The following is a 16,602-nucleotide window of genomic DNA, read 5'->3' on the forward strand; positions in this document are numbered from 1 at the left end:
TGTTTTAAAGGCCTACTGAAAGCCACTACTACCGACCACGCAGTCTGATAGTTTGTATATCAATGATGAAATCTTAACATTGCAACACATGCCAATACGGCCGGGTTAACTTATAAAGTGCAATTTTAAATTTCCCGCGAAACTTCCGGTTGAAAACGTCTATGTATGATGACGTATGCGCGTGACGTCAATGGTTGAAACGGAAGTATTCGGACCCATTGTATCCGATACAAAAAGCTCTGTTTTCATCGCAAAATTCCACAGTATTCTGGACATCTGTGTTGGTGAATATTTTGCAATTTGTTTAATGAACAATGGAGACTGCAAAGAAGAAAGCTGTAGGTGGGATCGGTGTATTAGCGGCTGGCTGCAGCAACACAACCAGGAGGACTTTGACTTGGATAGCAGACGCGCTATCGGACGCTAGCCGCCAACCGCATCGATGATCGGGTGAAGTCCTTCGTTGCTCCGTCGATCGCTGGAACGCAGGTGAGCACGGGTGTTGACGAGCAAATGAGGGCTGGCTGGCGTAGGTGGATAGCTACCGTTTTTAGCATAGCTCTGTGAGGTCCCGTAGCTAAGTTAGCTTCAATGGCGTCGTTAGCAACAGCATTGTTAAGCTTCGCCAGGCTGGAAAGCATTAACCGTGTAGTTACATGTCCATGGTTTAATAGTATTGTCGATCTTCTGTCTATCCTTCCAGTCAGGGGTTTATTTCTTTTGTTTCTATCTGCAGTTAAGCCTGATGCTATCACGTTAGCTCCGTAGCTAAAGTGCTTCGCCGATGTATTGTTGTGGAGATAAGTCACTGTGAATGTCCATTTCGCGTTCTCGACTCTCATTTTCAAGAGGATATAGTATCCGAGGTGGTTTAAAATACAAATCCGTGATCCACAATAGAAAAAGTAGAAAGTGTGGAATCCAATGAGCCCTTGTACCTAAGTTAGGGTCAGAGCGAAAAAAGATACGTCCTGCACTGCACTCTAGTCCTTCACTCTCACGTTCCTCATCCACGAATCTTGGCTTGTACAGCCCTTTGAGACACTTGTGATTTAGGGCTATATAAATAAACATTGATTGATTGATTGATTGATCCTCGCTCAAATTAATGAGGTAATCGTCGCTTTCTCGGTCCGAATCGCTCCCGCTGCGGGTGTAAACAATGGGGAAATGTGAGGAACCTTTCAACCTGCGACGTCACGCTACTTCCGGTACAGGCAAGGCTTTTTTTATCAGCGACCAAAAGTTGCGAACTTTATCGTCGATGTTCTCTACTAAATCCTTTCAGCAAAAATATGGCAATATCGCGAAATGATCAAGTATGACACATAGAATGGATCTGCTATCCCCGTTTAAATAAAAAAAATTCATTTCAGTAGGCCTTTAAACTATTGTAGTGGTGTTCTGTACAAAAAGTGCACTTTAATTTAGTGTTGTTTTTATTTGTCATCTTAGAGACATCATGCACAAAAGTGCACCAATAGCTTGTTTTAAAATGATTGACAATTTTGCACTTTCTGTTTTGGAAATGACATGAATGTTTGTGCCACTGCTTTATAACTGTTTAATAAATACAGTGTTGGTCAATTGACTTAGTTGTGATTTCCCTCTCTGCATGAAAGTTTAAAATGAGCATATATTAATGCAGTATGAAGAAGAATGTTTTAATGTAGACACATAGAATCATCATACTGCTGTGATGATATGTATCAAGTGTTCATTCAAGGCTAAGGCAAAATATCGAGATATATATCGTGTATCGCAATATGGCCTAAAAATATCGAGATATTAAAAAAAGGCCATATCGCCCAGCCCTACTACAAAGTAAACAAAAACAGAATGCTGGACGACAGCAAAGACTTACTGTGGAGCAAAGACGGCGTCCACAATGTACATCCGAACATGACATGACAATCAACAATGTCCCCACTAAGAAGGATAAAAACAACTGAAATATTCTTGATTGCTAAAACAAAGTAGATCGCTCAAAGGAAGACATGAAACTGCTACAGGAAAACACCAAAAAAAAAGAGAAAAAGCCACCAAAATAGGAGCGCAAGACAAGAACTAAAACCCTACACACGGGAAAACAGCAAACAACTCAAAAGAAGTCACGGCGTGATGTGACAGGTGGTGACAGTACACCTACTTTGAGACAAGAACTATAGTCATGCATGCTTGGTTATGGTTTAAAGTCGTATCCAACAATTGCGACAACGACTTTTTACTGTCAACTAAGTTTCATTTTTTAATGATTTCTGCTTGTGGTGTGCCTCTGCATTTTTTCAACGCAAAAAATGTGCCTTGACTCAAAAAATGTTGAAAAACACTGCCGTAGAGGTATGCGTATAGTTAGTCAACAACATATTGTTATGACTTTGTTTTACAGACCATGTTGTATTCGTGACAGGTTTGTACGGTTTGGTCATGTTCGGGGGGGGGGAGTCGTCCCTGCTCGACCCCGCCAGATCCTCCCTGGGAAACAAAGATGGAGTCACGCCTGTCTTCTCGCCCACTTGCTCGCGCTGCAAAGTCAGCCAAACATCTGTCTTCGGTCCGCACAGAAACAACACACGCACTGTCCGTTACACAAAGTCCAATACTTTCCCAGGTCAGGGTCGACGTGTGTTGGTAAAGCGAGATGACGGTTCATCACCTGGGGATGAGAGTCCCGCTGTATTGTGGGCGCGCTGAAGTTATTTAACCCTGTGATCAGGGCTTTCAGTGTATAATGTTTAGGGAACTTCCATGCTGTTGTTGGCCAGAGCCCACAAACAGACACAATAGTGGATGTGTTTCTCATAAATTGTTTTTCCTCATGGTTTGAGGACCAAGCAATATTGGAATGACTTGTTATTGTGTACTCTGTCATGTTTTGCACTTGTTTATCATTTTTCTTGTGATTGTTGCTGCTTCCTGTCCAGTGCTTTTTTTTTTGTTTCACTTCCTGTTTAGGTTTGTTTTTCTACTGACTTTAGCCCTGCTCCTGAGCACTGTTCTCCTCACCTGTCCCTGATTGACAATCAGGAGGATTCTCTAGCCATCCTGACCTTACTGATGGGGCTGGTTCGCTAGGTATGTATGCATACTCTTTGTGTTTTTGCTATTTTGCTCATCCGTGGTCTACAATAGTTGTTTTATTTTATATTAATTTGTCGCCTCCTGTCTCTGCATCCAGCCGCACCGTTCTGTCCTATATTGGAGTGGACGCTGCAGAGCCCACCCGGAACAAACATCATGTTGAAGGTACAGTCAAGTGATGTGCAATATAAATCAATCAATCAATTTCCTTTATTTAACCAGGTAAAGACTCATTGAGATTAAAGTCTCTTTTTCAAGAGCGACCTGACAAAGAGGGCGGCACAAACAAAGTGTACAATAATAATTACAACAAGACAATACAACAGAACAGCAGCAGTCATACCACAACAGGTCAAAAGTTATTTAAAACGATTAAGTAATAATTCAATTTAAAAGCAAGTACGTTTCCCAAGAGAACTGGTTTCTCGATCTTTTAAAATGGGACTTAAAACTCCCCCAAAGTGATCAAGTCTGGTAGCCTCAGATCTTTCTGGATGTCATTCCATGACCAGGGAGCAGCATAACTGAATGCTTTTTTTCCCCCAAGTTAAGGGTTAAATAGGTCCAAGATACTGTATACAAGAGACCTGGGCAATTTAAGGCCCGCTGGACATTCCCAAATATTTTTTTTACATCTTTAAAGGCCTACTGAAAGCCACTACTACCAACCACGCAGTCTGATAGTTTATATATCAATGATGAAATCTTAACATTGCAACACATGCCAATACGGCCGGGTTAACTTATAAAGTGCAATTTTAAAATTCCCGCCACACTTCCGGTTGAAAAACTCCTTTGGATATGATTTATGTGCGTGATGTCACAAAAGCAACGGAAGTGGTTGGACCCCATCGGACCCGATAGAAAAGCCTCTTGTTTTCTTCGACAAAATTCCACAGTATTCTGGACATCTGTGTTGGTGAATCTGTTGCAATTTGTTTAATGAACAATGGAGGCTGCAAAGAAGAACGTTGTAGGTGGGATCGATCGGTGTCTTAGCGGCTAAGTACAATACTTACAGCAACACAACAAGGACTACTTACCCTGATAGCAGACGCCTAGCCGATGCTTGCCGCCAAACCCACGGATGAAGTCCTTCGTCGCGCCGTTGATCGCTGGAATGCAGGTGAGCACGGCTGTTGATGGGAAGATGAGGGCTGGCTGGCGTAGGTGGAGCGCTAATGTTTTATCATAGTTCTGTGAGGTCCGGTTGCTAAGTTGCTAAATTAGCCTTAGCGTTGTTAGCAACAGCATAGTTAAGCCTTACCAGGCTGAGAATTTTTAACCGTGTAGTTACATGTACATGGTTTAATAGTATTGTTGGTCTTCTGTCTATCCTTCCAGTAAGGGGTTTATTTATTTTGTTTCTATCTTCATTTGAGAACGATGCTATCACGTTAGCTCAGTAGCTAAGTGTGTCACCGATGTATTGTCTTGGAGATAAAAGTCACTTTAAATGTCCATTTCGCGTGCTCGACTCTCATTTTCAAGAGGATATAGTATCCGAGGTGGTTTAAAATACAAATCCGTGATCCACAATAGAAAAAGGAGAGAGTGTGGAATCCAATGAGCCAGCTTGTACCTAAGTTACGGTCAGAGCGAAAAAAGATACGTCCATCACTGCCTCTCTAGTCCTTCACTCTCACGTTCCTCATCTACGAATCTTTCATCCTCGCTCAAATTAATGAGGTAATTGTCACTTTCTCGGTCCGAATCTCTCTCGCTCCATTGTAAACAATGGGGAATTGTGAGGAATACTAGCTCCTGTGACGTCACGCTACTTCCGGTACAGGCAAGGCTTTTTTTTTATTAGCGAGCAAAAGTTGCAAACTTTATCGTCGATTTTCTCTACTAAATCCTTTCAGCAAAAATATGGCAATATCCCGAAATGATCAAGTATGACACATAGAATGGATCTGCTATTCCCGTTTAAATTAAAAAAAAACATTTCAGTAGGCCTTTAAGGTGGAAACTAGCTGCCATTATGATGTGCGGTGATGTTTTCAAACTACCGTGAGTCTTGGAACTATGCAAAGTATTTCAATGTTTGGAATCTGCGCTTTTGGATGATATACTAGTTACTATGGTAATCTAATTAGTTACTATGGTTATCTAATTAGTTACTATGGTAATCTACGTCACATCAGCTCAGACGAGGCCCCAAGCAGTGTGGGTGGGTAGCGTTTCCACAGAGTGTTTCCAAAGCGACCAGCCTGAAATGCGATCGTAGGTGGGGTTTTTTTTTTACCCTTGGTGTTCATATTTCACTGTGTTTGTTGCATTTTTGTTGCGTTTTGCTTGATTGTAAAATGTCGATCGAGAGGGGTGTGACGTTCATACGTTGTCTATATTCAGTGTTTTATCGTTCATAGTTAATATTGTAAATCCCACATTCTTTATTTTCATGTACATTCTGGGCGTCTCATTCAGTAAAAAAATTTAAATATCCATTCCGTTTTTTAAGACGGGTCTGTCATAACGTTTTTAGCATTCAATCCGACATTATTGTGAGGTTTTGTATTAGTGTTCCTAAAAATAAATATACAGGCCCCCAGGCACATTTTTTCTCAAAATTTGGCACCCCTGAGTCAAAATAAATGCCCAGGCCTGAGATACAATGATTGTGCAGAAAACTAGTAATGTTGTTACGCGTGTAGACCACTAGATGGCAGGCTAAGCCCACAGTTAAAATGTATTTGGTACATTTAACACCAGTGAACCAGATTAGTCCCAATCACCTCTTGAGTTATTCTTAAACAATTTAAAGAATGTACACTACAGATTTTGATTGTATGTAATATATTAATGTATGAATCATAATACTCATATTAACCATTTTAACATGGTTGTGGTGGATTCATATCGATCACATTTTATAATTAGGCGTATCAGATCGATACTTGCATGATGAGATCTGTATTTTTCAGTTTATATTCTATTCAAAAATTGGCCATATACGGGTATGCAAGTGTTATTGTAGCAAAACTTTGAAGATGCGTATTACAATCTGTGCGTCTCTAATAAGATTCTGCGTGATCAGATCCGCGTGTTTTCATTTGTGCCGGTATGTGGATTTGTGTGTGTAAAAAAAGTAATTGTTTGTATTTCGATCAATTTGTGTAAAAAAAAAAAAAAAAGTGTGTCCGTGTATTTAGATTTGTGTATAGCAGTTTTTTTACAAGTGACTTTTGTGACACGTGTTAAAAGGCAACTTCACCTTTCCTTTTCCTATACCAGGGGTGTCCAAACTTTTTCCGCTGAGGGCCGCACACAGAAAAATTAAATTATGTGGGGGCCATTTTGATATTTTTCATTTTCAAACCATAACAAAATATATGGATTTTTTATTTATTTTACCTTTAGGAGTCCCGGGGACCATAAAGGGTCTCAGTCATTAAAATGTTAAAAATAAGTCAAATTATTATTTTTTGTTATTATTTAACGCTTACAGTAAATCTCTATATTAACTTCAAGTTGATATAAAGTAATAAAAAATAAAAAGGTTTTATGGCTTTTCTGTCAAAAACAACTTTGTTTTTTTTTATAGTAAAACTGAAATATGCAGTATTTAGTAATTAGAGCCCTAAAAGATCAATAATGCAGGACACCATTGATTTTAATTATTTAATATTTTTGAGTAATCACAGTGAAAAGATAAATAAAATACCACTAAATATATTTGGGATCAAAAAGGTGCCCCACTCATAAAGTGATACATTTTTATTAGGTTTTTATTTTATTTTCAACACTTAAGTTACGAGATCAATTTCAGATATATCTGTCGATTTTACATTTGAACTATTATGCGCTTTTGTCAAAGAAAACTTTGATGTTTTTATACGGCAACTACACAATATATGCAATATTTACCACATAAAACATTTTAAAGTGAAATATTTGAAGTAATTGTAGCCTTGAAAATAATTAATTATAACATGGATTTTTTGTCATTATTTTTTTTTTTTGGCGCAATGGCAAAAAAAATAAAATAAAGAAAGACAAAAGAAAAAAAATAGCCTGCATGGCAGCTTTGTGTCAACGTTGCAACTTTTTCTCGTTAGATTTCATCTCATTCCACTTTTTGTAATGTTCTTTTTTATTTTTGCAATAGCATTTCCAGAATGTGTGGCGGGCCGGTAAACAATTAGCTGAGGGCCGCAAATGTCCCCCGGGCCGCACTTTGGACACCCCTGTCTTATACTCACCACCAGTGGCGTGGCGTGTCCCACCTAGGCCTTCAGTGATGTCCGACCTCAATGATTGCCTCTCAAAAATACCATAATTTATGTCCCCACATGATCATTGCTGGAGAAATACTATACAGAAACACTTTTACGCACTACTGCGCATTGAACCAGATCAACAGTGTACAAAAGGGGTTATTTTCTGGCGCATTTAAAAATCAATAAACCCGCATCAGCAATTAAAACATATCTTATGTGTTACTGTCAAAAATAAAATTGCTGAAAACATATTAAACGTGAAAAAATGAAGAAATAAAATATTTGAACTCAGAATTTGTAGCACCCATTCGACGCCATATAAGCCAGTGGTACCGCTCGTAGTCGGCTAATTCAAGTGGTGGGCATTTCCCCATTTAGGATAGGGATAGGACTTTATTGTCATTGCACAAGTACAACGAAACTATGTTTTCAGCACAAACCCGTTCAAGATTAGACAAACAAACAGTGCACACGGTTACAGAACAGGAACGCTGATGGGTCGCCAAAGGCGCCCCCGTAAAAGGTGGGAAAAAGGTAAAACGGTGGTGAAGAAAATTAGTAAAAAAATACAATCTAGACTGGGCTCCTAAAAGGGCCTAGTCTGGAGTGGGGGAAAAACCTCCATGCCATGCACACATGAACATGTTACATATAATCACGACAACTCGCAACAGAGGGGGGGAGTTGGGGCCCTGGAGGTCGACTGCTGCTATAAAGCGCTGCCAGCCGTCCATCACCCCGAAGGGGAATCAAGCGGTGGTGAAGGCGTGGGGTGGGTGTGTGTGTGTATATGTCCATTGTCTTGGGTGTGTTGATGTAGTGTCATCGCCGGGACAGCTGAGCTAGCTTCCAGGGTTGGCCGACATTGCTCACAAGATGTAGTTTCTCTTTAAATATCCTTCTTGAAAATGGCCTTGCAAATATATATCTGCCACCTAATCAACGTTTTGTTCTCCTCCTTTGTGGGTGATAAAAGTGAGTATCGGTGATTTCTCTGCTAGCCCGGTATGGCTACGGCGCAACACTTCCTGCTTCCTGCTAAATTGCAACTTGCGATTGGATACTCACTTTGGAGTGACAAGTGAGTAACCAATCAAAGTCTCGTTAACGTGAGGCCATCTTAGACTAAGACTTAGACTTCCTTTTTTATTGTCATTCCAATTTGAACTTTACAGGTCAGATAAGAACGGAATTTCGTTGCATTAGCTCATGGTAGTGCAGGATTAAAAAGCAATAAGGTGCAGATATAAATAAATAGATTACTGTACAGATAAATATATTGCACTTTTGCATATGCATCCACGTTTATGGATGTATGTTATATTGTCTTTATATTCCAGCGAGTTAATCCATTTTTGGGGGGAATTGAGGGGATTATTATGATGCGTTCAAGAGTCTTACGGCCTGAGGGAAGAAGCTGTTACAGAACCTGGAGGTTCTGCTACGGAGGCTGCGGAACCTCTTTCTAGAGTCCAGCAGTGAAAACAGTCCTTGGTGGGGGTGGGAGGAGTCTCTGCAGATTTTCTGAGCCCTGGTCAGGCAGCGGCTTTTTGCGATCTCCTGGATAGGAGGAAGAGGAATCCTAGAAGGCCTTCCTGACAACAACTCGTGATCTGATTGGCTGTCGCAATTATCTATCAACTGTATGTGCCCGTTCGCTTACAGTGCATTGTTGATTCTGAAGGCCCCGGGCGGATTTGGTACAGCATGGCAACATAAGATAGCTGAATTCTGATTGGATAAAAACTCTAAACTAAAAACAACAGCACTGGAAGGAGCATAATATGACATGAAGAGAATATGAATACTTTAAGATATTTAAGGAAAGTGAATAAAAAATACTTTTATCTTTAATTATGATCATGATTTCTGGTTCTGTTAGGCCAGCAGAGAATGAGTCACCACTAGTCGACGCCATGCACCCACTCTTGTTACTCCGTTTTGAATGGAATGGACATTTGATCACGTGCCGTAAGCAAAAGTTCAGGTTTTAGCAGTAACTTATTATCAGAAGTATTCTTGTCTTTTCAAATACGTTATCAGTGACGTTATCTGTGAATTGCATGAGTGGGTGCGAGGCGCCAACTAGTGGTGAGTGTAGGGAAAGGAAAGGTGCAATCACAAAACCCATCAAATGGTCACGTGTTGACTTGGTATCGGATCAGTGCTAAAAATGTGCTGTGTCGACCAACACCTTCACCTACCTGTAGTCACTCCTCACCCAGGACAGGCTCAGATCTGTTGCTTGCTGTGCTGCACCATCTGCTGGCGACTTTTGAGAAGTGCAGCACAGTTGACTAAAAGTGAAAGAGGAGACAGTCAGGAGGTTGTTTATTTATAGACTTAACAGCTCATTAAGTCCTGAGCCATTGTGTTCCTGTTACTTTTATTTCTAGGTCTACATACACGCTTTACTTTATTTATTATTACTTATAACCCAGAACCCAGGATTACTTTTAACCCAAAACCTAGAATCACCACCCCAGATACACAAAGTATGTTTACATGCACTACAAACTAATTGCCTTAATAAGGTTCTAACTAAAACACAGTTTGGTGTTTGACTTATTAAAATGGGAGGAGCATATCTGGATGATGGGATTGTAAAGCATGTAAACACTCCCATCAGAGTGGGCGTCTTCCCAACGTGATAACCCGGAAGCACTTCGTGGTCAGAGAGACATTCATTTTTATGTTTAAGTCTTTGTTTCGTCAATAATGTGTTTCATCAAGTTTTAGTACAAGTGGCGTCGATAAACCTTTTAAAGGCGCTCTTAAATATTCTCAAACCCCCCTTAAATTATTTGGTGTTTTGTTAAAAACTGTTTTTTATTTTATTTGTTGTTAGGCCTTTTAAGGGGGTCTAAAGCCTCCCTAAAATATCCTCAAATCCCTCTAAATTATTTGGTGTTTTATTGAAAAAAATTATTTTATTTATTGTTAAGCCTTTTAAGAGAGGCTAAAAGCTCTCTAAAATATTCCTAAACACCCCTAAAATTATTTGGTATTTTATTAAAAAAAAATATATATATATTTTATTTGTTTTATATTTTTCATTTTATCTATTGTTAGGCTTTTTAAGGGGGGCTAAATGCTCTTCAAAATATTCTTAACCTCCCTAAATTATTTGGTGTTTTATTAAAAAAAAAAAAAAGTGTATATTATTCATTGTTAGGTCTTTTTTAGGGGGGGCTAAAGCCCCTCTAAAATATCCTCAACCCCCCCTACAGTAATTGGTGTTTTATCAAAAAAAAAAAAAAGATATTTTATTTTATTTATTGATAGGCCTTTAAGGGGGCCTAAAAGTTCTTTAAAATATATTCAACCCCTCCTAAATTATTTGTTGTTTTATTAAATAAAATAATTCATTTGATATATTTTATAGAATTTTACATTTTTTATTTTAGTGAATTATATTTATTTAGCCCTTTTCTCTAGTGACTCAAAGCGCTTTACATGGTGAAACCCAATTTGTAAGTTACAATTAAACCAGTGCGGGTGGCACTGGGAGCAGGTGGGTGAAGTGTCTTGCCCAAGGACACAACGGCAGTGACTAGGATGGCAGAAGCGGGGATCGAACCTGGAACCCTCAAGTTGCTGGCACGGCCACTCTACCAACCGAGCTATACCGCCCTATTATATATTGTTAGGCTTTTTAAGGGGGCTAAAGGCTCTCTAAAATATTCTTAAACACCCCTAAAATTATTTGGTATTTTATTTTAAAAAATATATATATATATTTTATCTGTTTTATATTTTTCATTTGATCTATTGTTAGGCTTTTTAAGGGGGGCTAAATGCTCTTCAAAATATTCTTAACCTCCCTAAATTATTTGGTGTTTTATTAAAAAAATATATATTTGTATATTATTCATTGTTAGGTCTTTTTAGGGGGGGCTAAAGCCTCTCTAAAATATCCTCAAACCCCCCTACAGTATTTGGTGTTTTATTAAAAAAAAATATATATATTTTATTTTATTTATTGATAGGCCTTTAAGGGGGCCTAAAAGCTCTTTAAAATATATTCAACCCCTCCTAAATTATTTGTTGTTTTATTAAATAAAATAATTCATTTGATATATTTTATAGAATTTTACATTTTTTATTTTATATATTGTTAGGCTTTTTAAGGGGGCTAAAGGCTCTCTAAAATATTCCTAAACACCCCTAAAATTATTTGGTATTTTATTTAAAAAAAAAATATATATATATATTTTATCTGTTTTATATTTTTCATTTTATCTATTGTTAGGCTTTTTAAGGGGGCTAAATGCTCTTCAAAATATTCTTAACCTCCCTAAATTATTTGGTGTTTTATTAAAAATTTTTTTTTGTATATTATTCATTGTTAGGTCTTTTTAGGACGGCTAAAGCCTCACTAAAATATCCTCAAACCCCCCCTACAGTATTTGGTGTTTTATCAAAAAATATATATTTTATGTATTTTTTATTTAATTTATTGATAGGCCTTTTAAGGGGGCCTGAAAGCTCTTTAAAATATATTCAACCCCTCCTAACTTATTTAGTGTTTTATTAAAGAAAATAATGTATTTGCTCTATTTTATGAAATTTGATATTTTTCATTTTATATATTGTTAGGCTTTTTAAGGGGGCTAAATGCTCTCTAAAATAATCTTAACTGCCCCTAAATTATTTTTTTGTTTTATTTAAAAAAAAGTATATATATAAAAATATATAATTGTGTATATATGTGTGTGTGTGTGTATATATATATATATATATAGTATTTATTGTTAGGCCTTTTAAGGGGCTAAATGTTGTCTAAAATATTCTTAAACGGCCTTCAGTTATTTGGTGTTTTATAAACATTTTTATTTATTTATTTGATCTATTTTGTATATATTTCTATTTTTTAATTCATATATTGTAAGGCTTTTTAAAGGGGCTAAAGGCTCTCTAAACTATTCTTAACCCCCCCCTAAATTTTGTGGTGTTTTATTAAAAATCTATATATTATATATAATTGTATTATATTCATTGTTAAGCCTTTTAAGGTGGGCTAAAAGGCTCTATTTTATGGAGGAATGTAGTTAATCATGGAACTGGCATCTAATGTTATAAAAAAAGTATAGATTTTGAATTGGGAATTGATTTTGAATCGAATCGTGTGGTGCCCAAAGTTTCACAGCCCTAATCACTAGTCAATAGTGCGCAAATAATAGGCTTTATTTATCTCCACATATTTTACTCAAATTCATTGTCACGTAAAAAAAAACACCTCATTTTTAGGATGCAACGGCTTTTGTTTTGCCGTGGCGTGGCGCCACGATCAATTACATGTAGAGGAAACCCTGTAGTTTTTTTGAGAGTCCAAGTTGTGTTTAAGGTTGCCATCTGGTTGAATTTTTACGGTTATTCTTTGCTTTTGTGGTTTTTAGGGTTTTTGTTTGTCGCGTATAAAAAAGTTGCTTTTAAATTAAACATTGTCTAGTTCGGTCAGGAGTGTCCAAACTTTTTCCACTGAGGGCCGCACGTTGAAAAATAAAGCATAAAGCATCTCTTTCAAAACCAGTACAATATATAGATTTTGTTTCCCCTTTAAGGCTCCCCTCAAATTTGGTTCCACGGACCCAAAGGGGTCTGTCAAAAAATTACAAAAAATAAGTCATTTATTTTTTTATTCAACACTTACACTAAATCTCTAAATCAACTTCAGATCTATCTGTGGATATAAAGATTACACTTTAAAAAAAAAAATCTTTAATACTTTTATTGTCAGAGACAACTCATTTTTTTAATGAAAAAAACACAACATATGCACTATTTTTCCCTCCAAAAATTGTTCAAAGTAGAATATTTGATGTGAAGTAATTAATTAGGTGAATAATTTATAACAACATTAATGTTAGTTCATTCTTTTCTGAGCAATGACAGTTAACAAAAAAAAACAACACAAATTATTGGAGATCCAAAGGGGCCCCACTCATAAGTGTTAAAAATAAATCATGCATTTTTTTTTTCTTTATTTCAACACTTAAGATCAACTTCAGATCCATCTATCGATTATACGTTTTTATTATTTTCTGATGTTTTTGTTGTTATGCTCTTTTGTCAAAGAAAAGTTAGTTTTTTTATGGCAAACACACAAAATATGCAATATTTCCCCCCCAAAATATTTCCAAAGTGGAATATATAATGTGAAGTAATTAGAGCCTTCAATGGGTCAATAATTCATAACATTGATTTTCATTCATTATTATTTTTTGAGCAATGACAGTTAAAAAAAAAAAGCCACTAAAATTGTTGGGGATCCAACAGGCTCCCACTCATAAAAGTGTTAAACATGCATTTTTTAAATTTTATTTCAACACTTCAGGTCCATCTATCGATTATACGTTTTTATTCAGTTTTTGTTTGTTTTATGCCCTTTTTGTCAAAGAAAAGTTAGTTTTTTTCATGGCAAACACAAAATATGCAATATTTTCCCTCAAAAAATATTTCCAGAGTGGAATATATAATGTGAAGTAATTAGAGCCTTCAATAGGTCAATAATTCATAACATTGATTATCATTCATTCATTAGTTTTTGAGCAATGACAGTAAAAAAAAAAAGCCACTAAAATTGTTGGGGATCCAACAGGCTCCCACTCATAAAAGTGTTAAACATAAATCATGCATTTAAAAAAAATATATTTCAGATCCATCTATCGATTATGTTTTTATTATGTTTTTGTTCGTTTTATGCCGTTTTTGTCAAAGAAAAGTTATTTTTTTCATGGCAAACACACAAAATATGCAATATTTTCCCTAAAAAATATGCTAATGTGGAATATATAATGTGAAGTAATTGGAGCCTTCAATAGGTCAATAATTCATAACATTGATTTTCATTCATTCATTATTTTTTGAGCAATGACAGTTAAAAAAAAATCCCACAAAAATTCTTGGGGATCCAAAAGTCATACACTCATAAAAGTGTTAAAAATAAATCATGTTTTTTTATTTTTTTTTATTTCAATACTTTAAATCAACTCCAGATCCATCTATCGATTACGTTTTTATTATGTTTTTGTTGATTTTATGCCCTTTTAAAGTTAGTTTTTTTTATGGCAAACACACTAAATATGCAATAATTTCCCTAAAAAAATATTTTCAAAGTGGAATATATAATGTGAGGTAATTAAAGCCTTCAATGGGTCAATAATTCATAACATTGATTTTCATTCATTCATCATTTTTTGAGCAATGACAGTTTAAACAAATTCCGCTAACATTCTTGGGGATCCAAAAGTGTTAAAAATAAATCATGGTTTTTAGATGTTTTTTATTTCAACACTTAAGATCAACTTCAGATCCATCTATCGATTATAAGTTTTAATTTTTTTCTGATGTTTTTGTTGATTTTATGCCCTTTTTGTCAAACAAAAGTTAGTTTTTTTTATGGCAAACACACCAAATATGCAATATTTTCCCTCAAAATATTTTCCAAGTGTAATACATAATGTGAAGTAATTGGAGCCTTCAATAGGTCAATCATTCATAACATTGATTTTCATTCATTCAGAATTTTTTGAGCAATGACAGTTAAAAAAAAAAATCCCTCTAAAATTCTTGGGGATCCAAAAGTCAAAAAATCATAAATGTGTTAAAAATAAATCATGCTTTTTTTTATTTGAACACTTAAGATCAACTTAAGATCCATCTATCGATTATAAATTAAAATGTTTTCTTATGTTTTTGTTGTTTTTCCTAAAGAAAAGTTATTTTTTTATGGCAAACACACCAAATATGCAATATTTTCCCTAAAAAAATATTTTCCAAGTGAAATATATAATGTGAAGTAATTGGAGCCTTCAATAGGTCAATAATTCATAACATTGATTTTCATTCATTCATCATTTTTTGAGCAATGACAGTTCAAACACATTCCGCTAAAATTCTTGGGGATCCAAAAGTGTTAAAAATAAATCATGTTTTTTAAATGTTTTTTATTTCAACACTTAAGATCAACTTCAGATCCATCTATCGATTATAAATTAAAATTTTTCTTATGTTTTTGTTGATTTTATGGCCTTTTTCCCAAAGAAAAGTTATTATTTTTATGGCAAACACACAACATATGCAATATTTTACCTAAAAAAATATTTTCAAAGTGTAATATATAATGTGAAGTAATTAGAGCCTTCAATAGGTCAATCATTCCTAACATTGATTTTCATTCATTCATTCTTTTTTGAGCAATGACAGTTAAAAAAAAAGGTCCCACTAAAATTCTTGGGGATCCAAAAGTCATGAAATCATAAAAGTGTTAAAAATAAATCATGCTTTTTAAAAAAAAAAATATTTCAACACTTCAGATCCATCTATCGATTATACGTTTTTATTATGTTTTTGTTTGTTTTATGCCCTTTTTGTCAAAGAAAAGTTAGTTTTTTCATGGCAAACACACAAAATATGCAATATTTTCCCTAAAAAATATTTTCCAAGTGTAATATATAATGTGAAGTAATTGGATCCTTCAATAGGTCAATCATTCATAACATTGATTTTCATTCATTAATTATTTTTTGAGCAATAACAGTTAAAAAAAATCCCACTAAAATTCTTGTAGATCCAAAAGTCATAAAATTATAAAAGTGTTAAAAATAAATCATGTTTGTTTTTTTATTTCAACACTTAAGATCAACTTCAGATCCATCTATTGATTATAAGTTTTAGTTTTTTTCTTATGTTTTTGTTGATTTTATGGCCTTTTTGTCAAAGAAAAGTTAGTTTTTTTCATGGCAAACACACCAAATATGCAATATTTTCCCTCAAAAAATATTTTCAAAGTGTAATATATAATGTGAAGTAATTAGAGCCTTCAATAGGTCAATCATTCATAACATTGATTATCATTCATTCATTAGTTTTTGAGCAAAAATCCCACTAAAAATTGTTAAAAAGTGTTAAAAATAAATCATGTTTTTTTTTAAATTTCAACACTTAAGATCAACTTCAGATCCATCCATCGATTATAAGTTTTCATTTTTTTCTTATGTTTTTGTTGATTTTATGCCCTTTTTGTCAACGCAAAGTTAGTTATTTTCATGGCAAACACACCAAATATGCAATACTTTCCCAAAAAAAATATTTTCAAAGTGTAATATATAATGTGAAGTAATTGGAGCCTTCAATAGGTCAATCATTCATAACATTGATTTTCATTCATCCATTATTTTTTGAGCAATGACAGTTAAAAAAAAAAATCCCACTAAAATTCTTGTAGATCTAAAAGTCATAAAAGTGTTAAAAATAAATCATATTTTTATTTTTTATTTTAACACTTAAGATCAAC

General features: G+C 35.0%; 1 long non-coding RNA gene across 1 annotated transcript in view; it reads left to right on the plus strand.

The window, feature by feature from the left end:
* The first annotated feature begins 2,868 nt into the window (after positions 1–2,868).
* LOC133665519 (uncharacterized) overlaps positions 2,869–16,602 on the plus strand; it is a 134,726-nt gene continuing 120,992 nt past the window's right edge. Inside the window, exons 1-2 of the long non-coding RNA XR_009828765.1 lie at positions 2,869–3,075; positions 3,179–3,246. This is a non-coding gene — a long non-coding RNA (uncharacterized LOC133665519). The remainder of the gene's footprint in view (positions 3,076–3,178; positions 3,247–16,602) is intronic.

Source organism: Entelurus aequoreus, linkage group LG02, assembly GCF_033978785.1.
Source record: "Entelurus aequoreus isolate RoL-2023_Sb linkage group LG02, RoL_Eaeq_v1.1, whole genome shotgun sequence".
In the NCBI taxonomy this organism is placed as follows: Eukaryota; Metazoa; Chordata; class Actinopteri; order Syngnathiformes; family Syngnathidae; genus Entelurus; species Entelurus aequoreus.